General features: G+C 44.7%; 1 protein-coding gene across 2 annotated transcripts in view; it reads left to right on the plus strand.

The window, feature by feature from the left end:
- Positions 1-2923: 2923 nt before the first annotated feature.
- DENND2B (DENN domain containing 2B) overlaps positions 2924-21849 on the plus strand; it is a 152738-nt gene continuing 133812 nt past the window's right edge. Inside the window, exon 1 of one of the 2 annotated variants that reach the window (XM_058806350.1) lies at positions 2924-2963. The gene's annotated coding sequence lies outside the window, so the exon portion shown is untranslated. The remainder of the gene's footprint in view (positions 2964-21849) is intronic. The other variant, XM_058806351.1, reaches the window with a different exon arrangement.

The following is a 21849-nucleotide window of genomic DNA, read 5'->3' on the forward strand; positions in this document are numbered from 1 at the left end:
GGCCCCGCCCTCAGCCCCGCCCGGGGGGCGCCGGGGCGGCCCCGCCGGGATGTGGCCCCTCGGCGGGCTCGGGACGCTTTGTTTGTGCCTTGGGGCGCTTTGTTTGTCCCTCACGCTCGCTCCCTGCCCTGCCGTAACGCAGGAGAGGCGCGCCCGGGTAGGCTTTCCCGGAAAGGGTCAGTCAGGTGCCTCCGGATGCTGCCCCCCGGATGTCGCCGCTGTGCGACAGCGGGGCAGAGCCCACAAAAGCCGTAGCCCCGCCGTGGCCCCTGGTCTCTACGGGGAAGCGGCGCTCCCCGATGGTTTTTGGTTAAAGTTGCGCGGTGTGAGCTCCCGGTGCCGGTAGGGGGCGATGGCCGGCCGAGGGACGCGGTGCGGGTCACGGCCGGGCCGCGCAGCGCCGGCACCGCTGCCGAGGCAAAGCCCGCTGGCCGGGGCGGTGAGGGAACCGCAGCGCTGGGCCCCGCCAGCAGCACTGCCGAACAAACCGGCCCTGTCCCCGGAGCAGCACTGCCGAGCAAACCGGCCCTGTCCCGGTCTGTCCCAGCAGGGCAGCGCCAGGCTCCGGTCACCGCTCGGAGTTACCGGAGCGGCTCGGGAAGTGGCTGTGGCTGCGTGGGAGCAGAGCCACTTGGAGACTTCGCTATCCTCGTGTGCACCGTGGTGACAGTAGTAAGGAAAAATAAGCATAAACAAAATAAGCATAAATCTTTCTTTAAGTCCCATATGGCCCAGGTTAACGTGAGGCCCCTATCCTTCAAGTCCTTCATTCTTGTAGAGAGCTGTGCTAGCTGTAATCTCTCTGACAAGCAAGAAAAATAATCCCCTCCTAGTTTACATTTTATTGTCATCTCCCAGTTGCCTAAGCAGAGCAGCAGCCAGCCCTCACAGTAAACAAACCCTTCACAGGCTGCTTGCTCATTAAGACATAGAAAGCCCCCATTCAGTGCTCAAATCCAGCTTAATTTTAAGTTTGGTCTCCTGTACTCAAAAGAAAATTTAGGCAAGCTGCTGGAGTGCTTGAGGTCTGGGGAACTGAATGCAACATAAAGGAGGAGGTGGGGGGGGAACAATATTTGGTAAAAGCAATGTTAGTGTGTTTGATGTGGTAGAGAAGCAGCCAGAACAGCCTGCTTCCTGCTTAATTGGAAGTTGAACGTCCTTGCATCATGCCTTATTAGCAATGGTCTCCTGGAGAGGTGAGTGGGTTTGCTATGTTGCTGCTCTTGTGAAATAGACTTGGAAAGGCCCTCCTATGTAGTTTCCATAACATGCAGAGAAAACTGATAATTTTTTCTTCCTGCCAGGTACTTGCAGCAGTAGCTTGTTGTTCAGGAGGTAAATTATTCCTGTTGTGTTGAAATTTAAACTTCCACTATTTTTTGATGTTTGGTGACACAGTACTCCTTTGCAGCTGAGTAAATACTTCTGTCCCAAGAAGGCTGACAGCTGAAATAGCTTTTGCTTTGAAACACACATTCACATCAGAATCCAGATGAGAGTTACCCTTATTTCCTGTACATTCATTCTTTTGAAATATAATGGAGGTTTGTGAAATGCTGGGCATTTCCACCAGATTCCCTGTTGTGTGGGTTGATGGATCAGAATATCTGAAGACAATGTATTTCATTTTGCTGTGAGGTGGCAAAAGCCAGGAATAGTTTATCTTGAGCACTTGGTTCTGGGCTCAGGGAAGCATCCTTGAGTAGGAAAGCTCATAAGCATTTGCCTGATGCTATTTTGCTTCCATTTAAGTCAAAGGAAAGAAAGTCAGAAAGTGCTTAAAAGTTCCAGAAATGTGTAGTGCTGGAATTTGTCTTTCAAATTGCAGAATACATGCTGCTTTTTATTTTTCTTCTGTACCTAGTATCATTTGGTTAATCTGTTGTGAAGTCACTTGTCTTATCAATGCCTACATAACGCTTGAAGATCTAGGAGTAGTCTCTGTATTTTGCAATATTCAAGGTCCTGCTAATAGCTAGCATCCTGCCTCTTCTGTATTATTTTATATCAACAGTTTTGGGTTGGTTTCCCATCTGCCAAACCATCAGAAGCCGTGGGCACGTGTGCCAGGGAGGTGGCCCGCACAGACAATGCCATGCAGGGGCTTTTCTCCCCCCAGGTACGCGGTGTCCTGGGGAGCCCTGGCCAGCGAGCGGGACACCTCGGGCTGCGGTGCCCCGGGAGCTGAGCGTTCCACATTGCTGCCAGGAGCTGCTCCGGGGGCTGCATCGGAACCCGGGCACCCAGCACGAATAGTTCAGAGTCACGGCGCTCCTCCCCGGGCCTCCACAGGTGCTGTGCGTGCTCGGAAGGCGCTCCGAGAGCTCCCCGGCCCGCAGCTCCCGGCTGGGAGCCATCAGCCCCGCGCCCGGCGCAGGAAGCGCGCCCCCCGCACTCCGCCTTCCTTCCGCTCTGCCCCGCAAGCGCCGCTGCCCGAGAGGAGCGCAGAGCTCGGGGGGTTTGAAATAAAACCGAGCGCTATCGCCCCTCCGGGCTAGAGCGAGGGGCAAGGCTGTCAGTCGGGGGGGCTCGGTGCTCTCCTCCTCCTGTGCCCATCGCATCTCCCCGCGGACCAGCCGGCCCTGCCCGGCTGCTCCCCTCCCTCCCCCTGTCCGGGACCCGGCTTTGGGGCTGGGGGAGGCGGTGCCCACCCCTCCGCGGGGCCGGCGGGAGCGGTGGCTCGGCAGCCCGGGCCGGGCTGCGCTGCGCTGGGGGAGCAGGTTTCTTTGTTGGCTGCCGGGTGACTGGTTCCCATTAATCTCCCGCACTGGTCGTGGCCGTCTCCACTTCCTGCCTTTGCATACTTTTCTCTCCCTCGATCTCAGTCCCTTCCCACCCCCCTCCCTCCCTCCCCCCTTTCTTTCCCTCTTCCCAGCTTCTGCAAAAAAGCTACAACCGCCCGGGCTGCGGGACGGGGGCTGCAGGCGGCCGGCGGAGGGAGCGCATCCCTGCGCACCTCGGTAAGGGCCGGGGCGGCGCGCTGCCGGGCGGTGGTCGCCTGCGGGGACCCGGGCAGGGGAGCGGGACCAGGGGGAGAAACGATTGCTCGTGCTCCGGGTGGCCGTCCCTGCGCGCCGGGAGCACCGGGGATGCGCGGCGGCGGCGGGGGCTCGCCGGGAGCTGCGGCACCCGGAGCGCGGAGCCCCCGGGCCAGCGGAGCCGCCGGAGGCCGTGCGGGTGCGGGCCGGCCCCGCGATCCCTGCGGGACCCTGCCCTTCCCTGCCCTGCCCCGGGGGAGCGCACACGGGCGGGGGTCCCTGCGCACGGGCGGAGCGGGGACTCGGGGCTCCCGCGCCGGTGCCACCGCCGTGCCTCGCGGGACGCTGCTTTTGGCAGGGGTGGCGAGGGCAGAGCCCGCGGAGGGACAGAGCCCGCAGGACCGCTTCGGGCGGAACGGGGTAACTCGGATCCGGCCGGGGGGCCAGCGCGCCCAGCGTGGGGCTCTGAGCCGGGGAGACGAGAGCGGCGGCGCTTCCCTTCCATTGCCCGCTCGCATCGTCCGGCCGGCTGGCTGCGATGTTTGCGTGCGTGCTGAAAAGCGTAGAGGAGCCACCTGGACTCCAGCGGAAGACTTTAGGATCCCAGGACAGATTTGGCTGAAGAGCTAAGGGAGTTGTGCCGCAGTTCGCTTGGTGGGAAAATCAAATGTCCTGCTCTTGGCTTGATACCAAAAGTTTGCGTTACTAAGGTCACTGCAATCAAAGAATAGCGGTTGCATATGAGAGAGCCTTCTTGTGTTACTCCAGTTTTATCACTCAAATGTACTTCGAATTTAGTAGTCAAGCTGAATGAAGCTGGGTGCATAGTATTACTGCATGGAGTATGTCAGTAGTAGTGTTTTCTACACCTTCTGCTGACTTGGGGAATAGGATTCCTTTCATTTTTATGCTGGCCAGTCAGACTTCACTTCAGGCATATGTTAAATAATCCAATAAAATTGGACTGATCAAAATCCTTGGAAGATGGAGGATGAAACTGCTAGTTGTAGTCCGGTTTTTGATGATAGGATGAATTGAAGTGAGGCTGATTTGCCTTTAAGACTTAAGAATGTTTTTTTAATACATGATTAATTTATAGTTGGTGGATGAAAATTTCCATATAGTGGAAGGGTAAGTAAACGGGGCAAAGGTAGGAGTATGATGCATTTGAGGTGAGGTTTGAGAAAATAATTTAGGTTTTAGGAACACCAAAATTTAACTTTCATTGTGGCGATCAGGTTATGCAGGTGACATAGTGGAAATCTGTCCCAAGTTGACATGAAAGAGTAAGATTTATGGGTTTGACCATTCATTTCCCTCTTTCTTTAAGATCAGTTATTTAAAATAAAACTGCAACACATTTATAGCAATGATGATGTCTTTATCAAGTTACCCAGGAGCATAGTCAAGCACGTTTTAAAATTAACTACTGTCTGCACTGTTAAGGGTGACAAGACTGACATGGAACTGAAGTCTTGCTTCTGGGGTGAAACCAGTTTCCTCAAGAGTATGGAGTGAGGAAAGGGGCTTTTGGAAAGGTTGACAGGGATGACGGTGCTGGGCTTCCCTGGGGCATGGAGACTGTCCTGATCCTGGAAGGATGTAGCATGTGTTCTCCTCTTGTGTGCAGAAATAAGAGAGCCCTGCCTGGCCTGGCTTTCTGCCGCTCCCTTCAGGGTGCTGAACTCCCCCAGCCAGCTTGGGTGGCATAGTCACTGCCCTTCCTGGCTTGGGGGAGAGGTGCCTTCTGTCCTCTCCTACCCCTGCAGCAAGTCTGTGCTGTGGCTGCCAGGATGTGCTCCAAGAAGCTCAGGATCAAGCATTGCTCTTTCCCTTTAAGCAAGTGCCTTCTTGTACAGTGTATCTCTTTAAGGAGTGTGTGACCCCTTATTATTGGTGACCCTGTAAACCGTTGTGTAATCTGTTGACTGTAACATACCATGCCAATTTATTCTTGGTTGGGAAGTCTTGCCAAGGACTTGATGGAATAGCATGATTTTGTCCACTTTATTGTTTTCATTGTGTTTCATAAACATCTAAGACCCTCTGGGAAGAATCACTGGGGCGGCTGGGCCTCCTTTTTTAAATTGCTGGTTAAATAAATGTTGCCAGTTTAAAAAAAATTAAAGTGGTATGCAGGATCTCAGAATGCCTGGAACTGCCAAACACTCATGTTTAGGAAGCAGGACTATTTTTAGTGTAAGGGCATTTAAAGAAATGATACAAGCCCCTTGTGAAGAGGTCACTGTGAAGTACACTGAAGAGCCTCCTTTTAACTGGAAAGTAAACCCAAGTTTCCCACAGCTGAGTAAAGCAAAATAACCAGATTCATGCTTTTCCTGCTTAACTGAAGAGGGAAAGGATGGGGTTTTTTGTTAGTCTACTGTAGTGGAAGTAAGGATGCTCAAATTCATATCATACAACAACAACAACAAAAATGCTGGTCTTAATGACACCCTCACCCCTCTGATTTCCTCCAGTGAGTATGTGCAGTGGAGATGTAGGACTGAAAGGCATTTGACACTTGAAGAGGGGCTGGGAACTGGCAGCTGGGAATATGGTGTATCCCTAGGGATCTGTGTTTGTAGGAGATCAAAAGTCCCTTGCATGAATCCATGGTTGCCATTCTTATCTATACCTAAAAGAGCAGGGGTAAAATTAGGGAAGATCTTGAGAACTCCAGGTGATCTGGGCTCCTAAATCACTTCTGAATATGGGACCGAGGTTGCCAAATAAATTACTGTGATTCCAGAGAAGTCTTTCCTCAGTTTGTCTGCCTGAGAAATGGAAGTCCTTGCTTTGGATGGCTTAAAAGAATGTAGTTTAGGTCAAAGTTACTGCTGTGTGCTACAAACATCATGTTGTCTATGAGCTCTTGAGTAATCTAGCTATGTTTAATGTTACCCAGGCTCGTGCAGGGCAGAGGACCAACATCTGGACTGATCAGACTTTCAAAATGTATGAAATGATAGCAGAGTTGATTTTTGGTCCAGACTTCATTGATGTCTTGTTTAGAATAAGTTTAGTTTAGATTATGAATTGGGGGGTTTTCCTTCTTTTTCTTTTTTTTTTTTTTCCTGTTGCTGAGTGCCATGTGTGTTAGTTTTGTCTGTGTGCTGTAAAGTGTGTGCAACTGTTGCTTTTCAGATTTTTTGGTCTGCAGTTGGGATTTAGTTGGCAGTGCAGACAGAGACAAGTTTGGGGAACTGAATCCAAATATTTACATTCTCAATTTGGCCTAGTTTTCGTGCTTGTAAACATTTTTAGTCAAATTGAACTTTGGTGAGGTTATAAGTGGCTTTGCCAAGCTTTGGAGAGTCACACCCTACAAGACCTGAAATTCCCCCTTTTGGGAAGAGTTTTGGATGTTTTTTGGGTGTACATCCATCATCTGAGAGTTAGTACTCATCATTTTTATCCCTTATTCAACTGCAAAATCTTCTCCTGTTTGTTGGGTTTTTTTTCATGTAGAAATGCCTCATGCTGGTGAGCTGTGTCAGTTTAAGTGTCATGGAGGAGAAGTCCTGCCTGCTTATGAGGTCCTGTGTAGATTCCATAATTCCTGTCCAGATTCCATAAATCGTGGTCTCCTTTGCTGCTCTAGAGCTCTGCCCTGCTAGAGAGGGGCCATGGTGGAGATTCCCCTCTCTCTGTAGCTGCCTTTTTCCTGGTCCTTGTTGTTGCATTGTGCAGAAGATTTTAAGACTGATTTGAGCAATGGGGATGCTTGCTTATGGAGTTTCAGATTTAAATCCTCTTTTAATTCTTGTAGGCTTTGAGCAGCTCTCAGATTTTACTTGAAACTTTTTATTCACTGAGGACTGAGCCTAAAAGATATGTTCTCCATTAGCAGTTGAACTTTCTGAAGTCAACACTACTACAAACTGTAGGGAGAGGGATAGCTGCTACATTAACACTTCTTGGCCAACCCGCCCTCTTGTGTGGGGATTGTGTGTTCCTATTGGGGCTGTTGCTGATAATCAGAGTTTGCAGTTATGATAGTTTAGTTGCAGAGTACTGGAGACCATTCTGGGCTAGAGGTGACTGCAGTGAGTTACAGTAAGATTCAGCTCATCAGCTGAGGTCTGGAGCTTTGTGTTCTCAGCCAGCCGAGTCTGGCTTGCCTTAGCTTAATCCACAGTGAGCATGTTTAGAGCAATGTAACTCAGAGTGTATTCTCAGGTAGTTAAAACTGTTTGGGGAAATGAATGGTCTAATTCCTACAGTCAGTGCTTTGCTACATTCTGCTGTGAGCTTCTGACCTTGGAGATGTGCTTGGGAGATTGAGGAACACAGGACAGGAGTAGGTGTTCACTTTCAATGCCACCTTCACCCCTTTCTTGAAGACATGTTTGGTGGAGCTGTGTCTGTGGGCTGCAGAGCTGTCAGCTGCTGCGGTGCAGTTGAGAATTCAATGAACTTGTGCAAGTGGAGAAGTCCTGAAGGACTCAGGGAGAGCACAGTGGGTTTCTCTTGGAAGTGCACCCTGTGTGTGTTCACACAGTCAGGAACGGGATGTTATTCCAGTGTGAGTGTATCTGTCTCCTAATTGCTCTTTAAAATGAAGATGTAAGAATGCTTAATGTGTTAACATTTAGTGTTAGGACTGGTGCCAGCACAGGAAACCAGGTCTTTGAGTTGAAACTTTTAACATTATTCTCTAACTCCCACGTTATTAAAAACAGTCACTGCATAAAGTTTTAAAGCCATAATTCATTTTATCATTTTGATGAGGTTGTCACACTGAATTACTCGTTTTCATTTTTCCCCTTAGGAAAAAGATTAGTAGTCTTCATGGGACACCCAGTCACAATCACAGGGGACAGATGCTAACTGACTAGCACTGAACAGAGCACTCTGCTCAGCCTGCTGTTCCAAGTACTAGGGCAGAGACCAAAAATTTTGGGAGGGCTGGCCTGGAAGATCTTGCAACCCTTCTTCAGCAAGGAGCAGATGTTTCAGACACTGACTCTGCTCATTGTTCTGGGAAGTCCTTCAAGTTAGGAGATGAATCTGTCTCTTGACATTTTTTTCCTTTCAACTTGAGGGAGTACAAATAGTTTTTGCAATATGGGGTGAAATTAATGAGGAGTTCTAATGATTTTGATCCTTTGTCCTGATGAAAACTCCTATCGCTTGAAGTCATGGGGAAGGGCCTAAAGTCATGTTTCTTTCTATGTGGGCACAAAGAAATGGGACATATTGATTGGCTCACTGTGTGTGAAAGTGCTTCTCATTTGGGCTACTAGGATTGTAATGGCTGAAGTTTCCAGTTTGCCTCATATCTTAATCCTGGCTCCAGGCCTACAAAATCCTGTTATCCAGTGTTCAAATGAGCTTTATGAGCCAGGAATATTGTTTTGAAGATATGGCAAATGAGGAAAGTGCAAAACCTTACCAAATAATCAGCAAGCTCTGATTATTTCCACTGTGAAGTTGCAAATCAGGCTGCAGTTCCATACCATAGCTTGTGTTTTTACTGCCTGCTATATTGTTAACTTAATCTTTGAGCAGAACATCACCTGTGCCACTCAAACTGTATAAGAAATTACTGGCTTGAAAGAAAGTTGAGATCAGAATAGGAAAGGAAAAAAAAGAGATCATAAGGAAGAGCCATAAAATCATCTGCACCTCCCTGAAGTCTGTTTGTAAAGATTACTTACTTAACAATCTCCAAAACCATAACATAGCATTCAGTTCTCATCAATACAATTCACAGAGCTTTAGGTTAGTGTGCATATTTCTGTTGTTGTTTTATGGATATATCCATCACCATTTCTCCTGTGGAAATGGGTAAATGTCTGGAATCATTTAATTGTACTAAAGGGAAAAACAAGGACAAGCACAGGGAGTTCATGCTGCCTCCTTCTTGTCACCTGTTTGAAACCCTTGGGACACTGGGGGTACTTGCAAGTTTTAATGGCACAATCCTGATTGCCTGGCTTTGTCATTACTCAGCCTCAGGGTATCCTGCAAGCCTCCCTCCCTGCTTCCACAGGTGCTGTGCTTCAGCTCTTCCCTTCCCGGTGCTAAGGATTGGTGCAGAGGTGTTTGCAGAGATTGGCCCAGTGGTTATCAGCCTCTGAAGCAGCACTGTCCTTGCTGCTGTAGCTGCAGAGCAGCTGGCAGAGGAGCTGCTCTTTCTCTCCAGAGAAAGTGTCCTCGGGCCTGGCAAGCAAAGGGGGATGTTGCCAGGTGGCAGAGCTGCCTTCTTCTCATCTAGTGCCAAGGTGAGCTGGGGAAAATCTTGTTTTGCCTGCTCTGCTTTTCCTGTGGCTGCATAACTTGGATAACACAGGTAACTCTCTAGAAAAAATAAATTCAGGAGAGGCAAGGGCTCCCAGATTCTTGCCATTTTACCTGTAAGTAAGGCTTCATCTGAATCCTTGTACTTTGGGGAAGGTTGTCTGTTAGCTCCCAGGGAAATGTTATCTTTTCTCTTCCTTATTGTTCTGCTTTTCTTCTTTCTCCTTTTAGCCCTTTCCCTCTGAAAGCACTCCAAGCCCAGCAGCTGGGCTGTAATGAACTCTGTGTGCCATAATCTCTGCTTGTGCTGCTGCTTCCAAGCTGTAGATTGATGTGAGACCTACATTTTGTTGATGCCACTTCCACTGTGGCTTGGGATTTGTTAAGCCCTAGAGAGGGGATAAATGGTGACAAATTCTTCATCCACTTGTGAACATTGAGGCTTCTTGTCTGTCACAGACAATTCATGATAGCAGCTACTTGTGCTGCTGGTGACATATTCCTTTGTTAGTCTGTTCTGATATTGACATTTGTATTTAGTGGAATGCCAAGAGAGGTATCACGCTGCTTTGTGCTGTTAAAGAGTATCACATAAGATTTAATGGTGATTTCAGCTTTAATTCTGGCAGTGTTTGCCATTGAGTTGTCTCCCTGTGAGACAGTTACTGTGAGCTGGAGAAACCAGCAGAGAAGTTGGTGAAAGTTCAGCTAAGGCTCCCTGACAAAGCAGTGAGACAGCCATGGAGTTTGCAGTGACAGGCACATGCTCCAGAGAGAATAACAGTGGAAGGTAAAGCTGGGACAAGTACACTGTCTGCCTATTCACCTCCAAGAGATTGCATCTGGAGGGGGGAACACTGTGGGATCTCTGGCTGAGGGGACCTGTGTGTCTTATCTTTTCAGTTGTGTAGATCATTGTCTATTGTGACATTTCTGGCAACTGAAAAATGACAGGAGAGAATACCTAGCTTAAAAGCACAGTCTGTGAAAAAGATGGGAGAAGTTTCTTGCTTCTCTTTTGAAGGTTAATGGTTCACATTCAATCCATTATCATTTTTTGTAGTAGAGACCATTATTATGTACAGAGAGCGTGAGATGAATCTGATTTTTGGCATACTAGTGTTGATCCAGAACTACTGTGGGTAGACTGATGTGATAGAGGAAAGAATCTGACCTATTCTTAAATCTGGAGAGACAGTAGAATGTTTTGCTCCGTAGAAGTGCAGCTGAGCCACTGGCCTTGGAGGTGTGCTCTGGAAGCAGGATAATTAAGGTGAATGGCATGCTCATGTGATAAATTCAAATATGTGATGTATATTTATGAGCCTATGGATAATAGCTAAAACAGCAGGAATCCAGCCCTGCATAGCCAAGTGCTTTGTCTTGGACTAAAAACTTCCTTTTCCTTTTCCCATGTGCTTTGCAGCAGGGCAGGCTGGCAAGCACATCTGCCTGTCCAGCCCAGACAAACATGTAGTGGGAAGGTCAGCTGGGGTGGAGACCACACAGAGCAGCTGCTTTGGGCCACATGAGTTATCCCAGCAGCGTCTGCTCACCTCTTCCTCACCTGGCACTGTACTTCTGGCTGCAACTTTTCAAATTGTTTCTGATTCTACCTTTTTTTAAATTAACTTTCATCTCCTAGTTAGGCAAAGAGTTAGGGGCAAGTACACCTTAAGTTTTTTTTGTGGAGACTTGGGATAACCCTAAATATTGGATAGTCAGTGAGAGATGTTTTGATCCAGGATTCACTGATATAAATGAGATTTTATAATTATATATATATCTAAGTTTTTGTTTTCAATGCACAATGAATACTTACCTCCATAACTTCTACAGACTGAATGGAGTATTCCTATACTGGGTCTAATGGAAAAAGGTTAATTTCATCTCTAGGCTTTATCATGTGGATTTAAAAAACCCGAATGATGAGGGCCTCTGAATCAAACTAAGATTGGTGGTTTTTTGGGAGTAGGGCAAAGATCAATAAAAAGCAGGAGCTAAATTCAGATAGTAGCAGAAAGATGATGAGCTATAGCAACGGAGTAGCATCTTTCATTTGTAATTTTAAAAGCTCTGAACAAAATGGGAACAAATGAATAAAGGACTGCATCTGACTTTGGTAGATGGGGGAAACATCAGTGCACATGAGAAGATAGAGAAGATAATTTTGGGAACAGATAAACTCTAAAATGGGACTCTAAGTGGAGTTACTTTTCTTCAAGAGGGGTATGATCAGGGGGTAAGACTATCAGGAAAATTTAGGCTTTTAATACCATTTCTTCTCTGTGTAATCTCAAATATTTATAATGGACCATATTTAGGGATATGATGTTAATGCATTTTCTTTTTCTTGGAAAGGATGAGTTCTTCTTTCTCTACTTATGTCTGATTTTTGAGTCTTAGTCATAACCATTATATCTGGTTACAAGGAGGCAGTTATTTTGTGTCTGCTATCCCCATCCTCCCCCTCATAATAAACCTGTGCCATGAGGCAAAGATATTTTCTAATACATCAGTGTGCAGCTCAGGTTTACATCTTATGTAGAGTATATTTATCATGGCTATTCAAAATATATTAATTTACCCATTTCTTTTCACAAATATTTCAAACAGGGCTTTCTGTGTGTGGATTAATTAGCCCTTTTAAAGGGATGAAAACAGAGATTTGCTTTGACACACAAGTTATCACAGCAGATGTTTCATTTATTGCTGAACTTCATTTTGACCAGGGAATGGAGATATAAAGACCCCTTCTACCTTCAGTTTCTGATCTTTATTAGTAAGTCCTCAGCTGTCTGTAAAGCCTTGACTAGGTTAATGCTCTACCTTTTTATACAACCCTGCTGAGATTTTCTAAGTCACTTATGATAATTAGAGGCTCATTTTCCATTAAAGTCAGTTTGAACCAAGTACAAAAATCCTTAGTGTGGCTTTAGCCTAATTGTTTAACAATAAAACATCCACATGCTCCTCTTAGGGGGAACTTGGGCCTTCACATTAGGAATGCGTAAGCAAAAGGCAGCAACATATTGTTTCAGTGTTTTCCTTGTATTAAAGATACTTCTATGTGTTGTAACAAAAATACCTCTTTCTTAAAACAATTTGGCCCAAAAATACCTGCTTTTCTTCTATTCCCACACTTGGAAGAACACAGGTTTGCTCTGTAACGTTGGTATTTCTGTACTTTTCTTCCTTTGGTTTTTAACCACTCTGGGAATAATCACCCATGAGGAAGAACATGTTGATCTTTTTCCAAAAGAGAATAATTTATTTTTCATAACAACTAAGTACAATGTCTGTGGAAATAAATAAATAAATCTGGGTGAAGAGTTACTACTCATCAAATCTCTTGTCCAGTTGCTGCTTTTTTGCTTACTCATTCAGAAGTCCTCTAAGTCATTCCATTACCTGGAACCTCAGTTTCCCTGTGTGTTCAATAGTAAGGCACAATTTAACAATAATAACTGATATCTCCTATTTCTGAGATCTGCACATGAGAGAAGCAAAAGCAACCAGATGTTTGTATTTAGCTGTTTTTCATGACCCATACCTTTGGAGTTTGCTGCATTTCTTTTGGAACCTGGGAAGGTTGTGATGGGCTGAAATTGCCCTCTGAAGGGTGGTTGCAGTTTTCCTGTAGAGTTTCAGTGAGCCTGAGCAGAGAACATGGCTTGGGGCGCTGTGAAGCTGGGAAGGCTGAAACTCGTGTTTGTTCTGCGCCGGCACCTCTGGTGAGCAAGGAGAAGGTGTTGATGTTGGAAGGAGCTGCAGCCCTGCTCCCTTGCCAAGTATGGGGTGAAGCCCTGAAGGAAGGAATAGCAATGATGTGTGACCCAGCAAAGGGTGTTCAAGACTTCTCCCTCCGAGTAGCTGGACCCTCTGAGGCACGTGAGGACTCACCATCTGCCAGCCAGGCACTCTTGTCAGAGGCTCAAAGCACCCAGGTTTTATAGGCCTGTTAAAGCAGCCCTGTGCAACATGCTGTTTTTCTGTGATACAGCAGGATTTCTGACTTTTCTTTTTCTCCTCATATTTCCCATTGTCCAGGAACTGTAGCATCTATCAAGTTACACTTTCATTTAAACAAAATGCTACCAATATGCTTACACTTAAACATGCTACATAAATACCTTATTTTACTGCTTTATTAAATGTGTAACAAATCTGTTTGGCAGCTTCCTAATAGGAAATGGTGTATAGGTCTCTCTTGCACATTTACTGAGCTCTAAAGTTTTCAGGTTAAATTAGGTTTTGGATATCTCTTTCTTTGCAAAAACTTTTCAAATAACCTTATTTCTTTCTCAGTCCTCTGGATCCTGTAGGAACTCTGCCTGTTTGAATTGACTTGAGTCCCCTGAAGCAAACCTTGCAAATTTTTCAAATTTCACTTTTGTGCAAATGGATTGCATTTGGTCAAATATTTTTCAGTTACATATATAAAGTACAAAAGGGGGAAGAATAAGCAGGTAACAGGAGATTTGTTTGCATCCTTAGCTGTGCTTTTGTTTTGCTGTATCTTTTTACAGATGTTTGGTACCACAGCCATAGTTTTTCTCCTGTACCCTCTCTTGTGGAGGGGATGCAGGCTGGAGAAGTGAACTGCTCTCTTTTCCTCCCTCAGTATTTTTTCTGGTCTTTTTCTACATTCACATAGACATTTCCAGAGCTTGGATCACAAGCTGGGTTAGCTGATCTTGGATGACAGTGCTTTATTTTATTTACCAAAAGTGTCTTTCAGTATCATATTAGATTTGTTGCTACTCTGGAAACTCTTCTTTCCTTGTAAACTGATGGTGGGAGATAGTTTCATCAGAAGACCAGTCTGGCTGGCAATTTCTGACTCAGATGGAGGAAGAAGAAACATTAAAGGGACATAAAGTGCTTTCAACTTGTATGAGAGTGAATGGAGGTGATTTAGTATACTGGCTGCTTGTTTTCCTCAGAGCTCTCCTCTGTCCTGAGGGAGTCCCTCCTGCAGAGTCTCCTTGGTTTAGTCAGTTTGTGACCTACCCCTGGCCCCACAGCTGCTCCATCCTCAGGCAGTTTGGGCATGTCTTTACAGTGGGCCAAATGCCAATTGCATATTTGGGAATGAATCCCCTTGTGGGTTTCTTTTTTTTTTTTTTTTTAAAGCCAGAAAAAGGAATCATGAAAATGTGTCTGTTTTTTGTATTTTGCAAAGGGTGTTGTTCACAGTAAGGGCAATGGGAGTCTAAACCTCGAACTGCATTAACACATTTGCATTTTGCTGAGGTAACTCAAGTATTTGAGTGCATGCAAACAGCATGATACTGTGTTTCTTAGAAGAGGATCATGAGTAATGATAAAAACTCCCAACAAGGTGAAAGTGGGTTTAGGCCTTTCCAGTGGTTTTGTTTCCCATTTGGAAACCTGATCTATTGATTGTTTTCTCTACTGTGCTTAGTGCAACAGCAAGCGAATTGAAAGCAGGGGCAAGTATCTGTTTTTCCCTAGCTGATACTTAACAAGATCAGATTCTGTATCCTCCTGTAAGGCTGAGTGATGCCCAGTTTTGCCACATGGGACTGTAGTTGTAAGGAAATCAATGCCTTTAATACACTGGATTTCCGCTCCATTTGTTTAGAAAGCTGCTCCTGGGGGCTTGCTGCACAGTGAGGATTGTGCTCCTGGCTGGAATTTGCCATGCCCACCCACAGTGCCCTTCCTTACTCTTAAATTGAATGTCAGTCTTCTCTGCAATGTTGTTTGAAAGACCAGTGAAGGAAAGTAGCCTGTACCCTGCTTCTCAGGGTATTTCCTACTCCACCTATTGTAAAAGGATGAAAATATCCCAGTATGATAGTGTGTTACCCTTGCTTGGAGGAGCAGAATGACATTTTCCAGCAGCCTTGGAAGCAGAGTGGAATCTGCCTTTGAATAGGACTGTGGCTTTGGCAAAGCAAAGTGTGTGATATGAGACTGGTTTTTGTCTCTAAAGTCCTCTAAGACATTCTGACTAAACAGTTTCTCCTGGGCTAGACAGACTGGGAAAGGCTCAGTCTGTGGGCAGGAGACCTCCACAGAGCCTGCTTGGTTCTGTGATTCAGCTCATTGTATCTGTCCCCTGACCAGAGAAGATGTGTGCCAATGGTCCAGCAAGGAGCTGAGGGCACAATCCTCTTGGACACCATGGTTTTCAAATGAGATCTGGATCAGGTGCTGGGCTGAACACTTGTGCCTCTCTGCCTGAGGAGTTATTGCATCTCTTGGATCTAAGCAGTTGTTTAAGGCACCCTGAGCTCACCAAAATGTAATAATGATTGCCCTGCAACATTAAAGTGTCATCCAAAGATAACACAAGACCAGCCTACCAACACTGTTAAACAATCACAAACAGAACAGATTAAGTTAGCCACTAAATCAAACCAGGAAAACCCTTCCTTCTACCCTTACCAACCCCTACAAAGATTTGTTGCTTTTGACTCCTCCTTGGAAGATTACCAAATTTGGAAATGTGAGCTATTTCTGACCAGTTTGGCATCAAGAATAGGGTGCTATTTAAGTACTTTTATTTTATTTTGCTTTACTGTACTTCTGCCTCCACAAACTTCCCCTCTAGCTCTAAATGGATACAACAATATTTTGTCCTTTGTGCCCTCTATGCTTCTGTGGCTTTGCACTGTTAAATGAGTGTTATGTTTTGCTCCAGAAACAGCTGTATTCCAGATTAAGCAATTTGTGTGAGTACCCAATTTTCACTATTTATTTTTCAAAGGTGTTGCAAGGTTACTAATTGTTTAATGACTTGAAACTCTTCCTTGAGGAATAGCCTAGGACTTGAAGCAATGGTTAAGTCAATGAAGGCAGAAAGATGTTGCCTATATGTATTTTGAAGTCTTTAGCTCATATTTGTGTTGGTAATAATACCTAGCTCTGATACAACACTTTCAGTGCATTTCTCCAAAGTGCTTTGCAAAGTTGGAGGAAGCCATTACTAGGGCTAATTAAAAAGTTTTGCTTCAATGAAACATGATTAAAATATGCTGTTTTGCTTGTGCTGAACACTTTCTGGAATTCATTTGATGCTAGGAGAACTTCCTGAGGAGCCAGAGTGGGCTAAAGACTCGAAACAGAAACAAACCCTGCAACTGCTTTCTATGGGAGAACGGACATATCAGCACAACTGGCTCGTTGTGCAACATCAATTTTTTTTGTTTCATTCAAACATGAAATAAAAGCAAGGAATGACACTGTGGATATTGTAATGTCCTTGAATAATTTTAGGCAATATCTCCATTTTGTAGGTTAAGAAATCAAAGTGTAGGAAAATAAAATTACTTGCATGACTTGAATTGCCCAATATGCCAAAGATGGAGCTGGGGCTTTGAGTCTTCTGGCCACAAAGCTGCCTCTGATGCTTCACCATAGTTTAACAAGGCACTTGCTTTACCACTTTTGCATAAAACCCATTATTTCCAGAAATTAAAATTCCAAGCAAAGTGAAATGTGTAGAGAAATAGTAACAGTGAATTTCTCCTGGTCAAAGAAAAGGGAAGCTAGGTTCTACCTATAGTGTTAAGTGCTTATGCTGCAAATGAGAACAAAGCATTCAGTGTTTCACTGCTGATATATTGCAGTGTGCATGGAGCTTCTTGGAGTTTGGGAACAGAAATGGAACTGGAATTGATTTCCTCAGAGTTACAGAAAAATAAAATGAATCCCTGCTGTTTATCAGTGTCTCTAACAACATACCTGTTATGACATCATAGAACAGATGACAAACGAATAGTGAGATATACCTGTGGCAAGGTGGATTTCAGCTAGAAATTTTTGAAGGTAATAGACCAGATAAGCACTGCTGTGCTGCCTCATTCTTTGAGGTCATCCTGAAGACAGTGCTTACTCTGCAGCGCTTTGCTGTTGGGAAGTGAAAAGAAGGTATGCCCTCGAGTCAGAAAAGGCCTTCCTCCAGCAGAAGGGAGAGATTCAATGCCCCATTTATTGTCTTGACATTTTGTTTTATTGTTCCAGTTTGCAGAGCAGTCTCCAGAAGTTTCTAAAGTATGCATGAATAAGAGAGAGAAATGAACTCTTAGTTTCTTTTGGGAATTTTAACTTGCAGACAGGCTTGTCTATTTAAACACATCTCTTGCTCCTATTGGCTTTGGCAAGAATCTGGGTGGCACAGTACCCTCCTACTTCATCTTCTAATTTTTCTCTATACATACCTTTATAGTTCATGCTATGCTGTTTGTTAACAAGTCTTAGTTCTCCTCAGATTTTTTTTTCCATTGACTGTCCTTTATTACCTTTATTCATATTCCAGTGTAGTCTACAACCACCAGTTGGTGATTGAAGCCAGATTTTTCAGTCTTCCTACACGCATGAACCGTGTCTGTAAGCAGTATCAAAGATCCCTTTTTGATGTAAAAAAGGCAGATATAAGAAGTGGACAGGAAGCAGAGAAATAACATGTTAGCTTTGATTCATTTATTGGTAGTATACTAAAAAGAGGTCAAAGATATCACCCACTAAAAATTCTCAGAGGTTGTGGGGCAACTGGGATATAAGTAGATTTATGCAGCATTGGTCTTGAAAAATTATGTATGGGAATCTTCATCACATATGGGAGAGAAGTTATGTTTATATCCCAGAATATAAATGAGATGCTAACTGGAACAGCTTTGTAGTGTGGAATGCCTCTCTTTCCTTCACAGCTTTACATAGTTCAGTGCTTCCCCTTCTTCATGTCCTCATGCCTAAGGAATGCAGACAAATAGCTGGAAAAGGTTTGTCTTAGTGCTGTTGGGTCATTAAGGTTCTTGGCCAAAACATATCCCTGACCTCCCTGGTCAGAGGAAATGTCATCAATGGCAATGGTTTCACTGAGACTTTAGCTGGAGTGTCTCAGCTGCTGTGGATGAGGCCTGAGGGTGCTGAAGGGGATAGATCAAAACCTGCTGTAATTCTTGGTAAGTGTGTGTCTGGTGAAAACCTTTATGCCTCATTTCATGCAAGGAGAATGCCTGCAGACAGTTCAGAGAGGCATTCCTCGTGTGTCCATGTTTTTGTAAAACTTCAGGACACTTCTCATCAAAATCCCAGTAACAGAGGGTCTGTTGGCCTCTCCAGCTGCAGAAATTCAGCTCTTAGAAGGATCTGGGCATCAATTCATAATTGGTGTGTAATTAACACTGAACTGATTGTATCACAAATTTGGAAGCAAACTGCTTCCAACAAATCTATGTGCATGGACATGAGGCATTTGCATTTTTTTCCACAGAGGAGCAATCATCACAGCTTTCTGCTGCTGTGTCTTTCAGCACAGCTTTCATGCCTCCAGAAAGCTTTCTCTGAACTGGAGCTGCCTGTAGCCTTGCAGCACAAATGGATCTGAGCAGTGTTGTCTGAGAAAATGCTTATGAAAAACACTGGAAACATTGTCAGGCTGGCATCAGGAGGAATGGTAGTACCTGAGCAAGGAGAAGCAAGAGGCAAATTCTAGGATCTTGAGATCCAGCCAGCAAATTGGAATTCTGTAGGAAGCAATACAAAAATATTGTGGAATATTCTATATTTTTCTTGCAGTACAGACAATTGTTTCTATATATCTGAATATAATCAAATACTCTGAGTAGACCATAGAATCCTTTAGGTTGGAAAAGGCCTCTAAGATCAGTGACTCCAACTGTTAACACAGCACTGCCAAGTCCCTAAGTGCCACATCCTCATGGCTTTTAAAATACCTCCAGGAATGGTGATTCAACCACTTCCCTGGCAGCCTGGTCTAGTGCTTGACACCCTTTTGGTGGAGAAAGTTTTCCTTGTACCCAAATTTAACCTCTCCTGGTGCAAGTTGAGGCTGTTTTCTCTCATCCTGTCTGTTCTTACCTGGGAGAAGAAACCCACCCCCAACTTGCTACAGCCTCCTTTCAGGTGACTGTAGAGGAGTGGACCTTTTACATCTTCATTAAGAAAGGTCACATCAAAGAACTTGATCCTGTGGAAAGTGGACTACCCTGACTTTTTATAAACTGAGCCTTCTGTAGATATTCCTGTGGTGCTGGGAATCCTTTCCCATTGTCCCTCTGAGGAACACGAGTAATTGAAGAACATGCACCTTAAATGCAGATCAATGTGCAAGTCACATCTGTTATTTGACGGTGCAGTGCTTTGCCCTTTCTGATAAAGAGCCCAGACATGGGGAGTTGACATAATCTTCCTCAAATCATTAGTAACTGATTAGTTTCAGATAAAGTTTATTTTCTTGCCATTATTGTTGTTCTTAGTCCCAGCCTTTCCTGTTTTGTGACTCTTGTGGGAAGGTTAGCTCTCATGATGGGGCCAGGCTAATTTTGCCACATCCAGAAACCTAATGATTTAAACTTCTGGATTCAGTTCCAAATGACCTGTGTTCCCATAAGGTTTGTGCTCGTTGCTGAGCATTGTTTTATGTATTTTCTTTATTATATTAAAATTGTATTTGCTCACTGTTATGTACAAGTACCTGCAGAACTGAATGTCTTTTGAGGAAACTGAATTTTGGGTTTTTGAGCAAGCACGCAGTATTGAAACAGAGCAATGTAGACAATGTTAGAGCCCTAAAGTTGTCCTTAGGGAGAGAACATACAGGATCTCTCTTCTTCCTCCAGGTTTCCCTCCTGGAAACCTGGACTACCTGTGGGACTCCCAGGACACACATTGCAGCCCACTTTTGCTCTTTATTATCTCATACTGTCCCTGCACATGTTCTCAGAATATGTGCGACTTTTGTAGGCATCTGTACCTGAATAACCACCAAAGGCTGAAGGGCAAAGCCCCTTTTTAACTTCAGGGGAGTAAAAACCCCAAACACAATCTCTCCCTGCCAAACCCCTAGTCCTCCCTGCAAAAAAAAAAAAAAAAAAAAAATTCCAGAATATATAGGCAGTGATACTGCAAGAGCTTTTGGTTGGTTATTTAAAGACAACACTGCTTAGGGGTGGGTTGTGGGTGGAATCAAACAATGCAGGTAGATGATTTAGAAACTAGACAGCTGTATGTAAAATGGCATCTCTCTCAAAAGAAAACAATCTCAAAAAATTCTGTCTTGGTTTGCTGGTAGCATATAGTGTAGGATGTCACTTATGAAGATGCCTATAGATTTGTTACTATTTTGGAAAAAAGCCCGGATTTGAAACTTGCCTGTGTAATTTCTCTGTTGATCCTATACTTCATTTTTGGCTGTATTAGTTTTGCACATCACTGTGCCACTTTGCAGAACCTGCAATAACTTCTAAAGTTCATACAGTGCAGCTGTTCTTGGTGTCTGTTGTTAGTGGAAATCTGCTCTCTTGATTTCTGTCTCTACCTAGGAACAGGAAAGAGAGAAAAAGGTTTGTTTATTTGTTTTGTTTGAAAGGATGATAAGCAAAGAGGAGGAGTGACTCTCCAAGACCAAAAATAAAACAGCACCAAACTGGACTCCAGTTTTCTTCCAGTGCCTCCAGCCTGTGCTCCCAACAGGCAGAGAGTAAGGTGAGGCCAGAGTGCTCACAAGGATTGCTGCATATCCTGAGGAAAACGCTCTGGTGCAGTTCTAGTTTTGCTGTGGGGCTGTAAGGATGCTTCCTGCTGCATTGCATTTAATACAAATGGCAGAAGCTTTTGAAATTTTGTTTTCAAAAAATAAATTGTTTCTGTGGGAATAAAAAACTTATTTTAAGGTTTTGTTTTTACCTCAGGCTAGCTAGGAAAGTCTGGATAGCTGAGAACCTTGCTGTGTGTGAATAATTGAATTTATCCATCAGCCGTTTTTGTGAGCAGGAAATAGTGTGTTTCTGTGATGCATTATTTCTATTTGAAGAGAGATGATTGCTTGTAAAGGTGCCTTTCCTGTTCATGCATCTGATTGTATAAGCAGGGATGTTTTGAACTCTGTCTGAACCAGATCAGTATCTTACCCTGGAATTAATCACCAGGAAAACCAATGACCCAGTTTCCCAAAGCTGCTTTGATACAGGTTAGCTGCTACTTCTTCAGATTTTCCATGGGTCAAAACCAATGTGTTGAATCCCTCTGAAAAGGTGTTCTGATATTTCTCCTTCCTCCAAAATTCCCCTTTAATGCCAGCCCCTGGCTACCATGTGATGCCTATCCTAATCATGCTCCAGGATCTGTCAAGCCAGAGAGGGTGACCAGCAAAGGGAAATGGTAAATAACAGGTGCCAAGGGGTGCATGGCACTGTCAGGGAGCAGAGAGCAAAGGCTGAGCCATGAGAAAGGATGAACCAGGAGCTGAGGGTGACCCCTGCACAGGTAGGACAATTCTCTCACTGACCTTGGCAAAGTCCCATGGTGCCCAACCAGCTTGGTGACAGTGACAGATGTCGCTGGTAGATGCAGAGGGCAGAGCTGGGACCAAGCTAAATCCATGCAGCAAGTCAGGTCCAGCAAGGACAGGGCTGGGCATGGTCAAACCTGCAGCATGGCTGAGCCTGAGCTTATCCCAGGCTTCTGGTCTCTTGGGCACTGGCTTTGGGGGTGCAAGTCCCAGGTCTGGCTGGACAAGGCATTTAAGGGTTGTTGGTGCCCTAACAGCTGCTCTGATGTGGGCCAAGGACTGACATAATTAATGGCACATGTTATTTACTATGTAGGAATTTCTTCTGGGCTCTGT

The sequence above is a fragment of the Ammospiza caudacuta genome, chromosome 6, assembly GCF_027887145.1.
Source record: "Ammospiza caudacuta isolate bAmmCau1 chromosome 6, bAmmCau1.pri, whole genome shotgun sequence".
NCBI classification, from domain to species: domain Eukaryota; kingdom Metazoa; phylum Chordata; class Aves; order Passeriformes; family Passerellidae; genus Ammospiza; species Ammospiza caudacuta.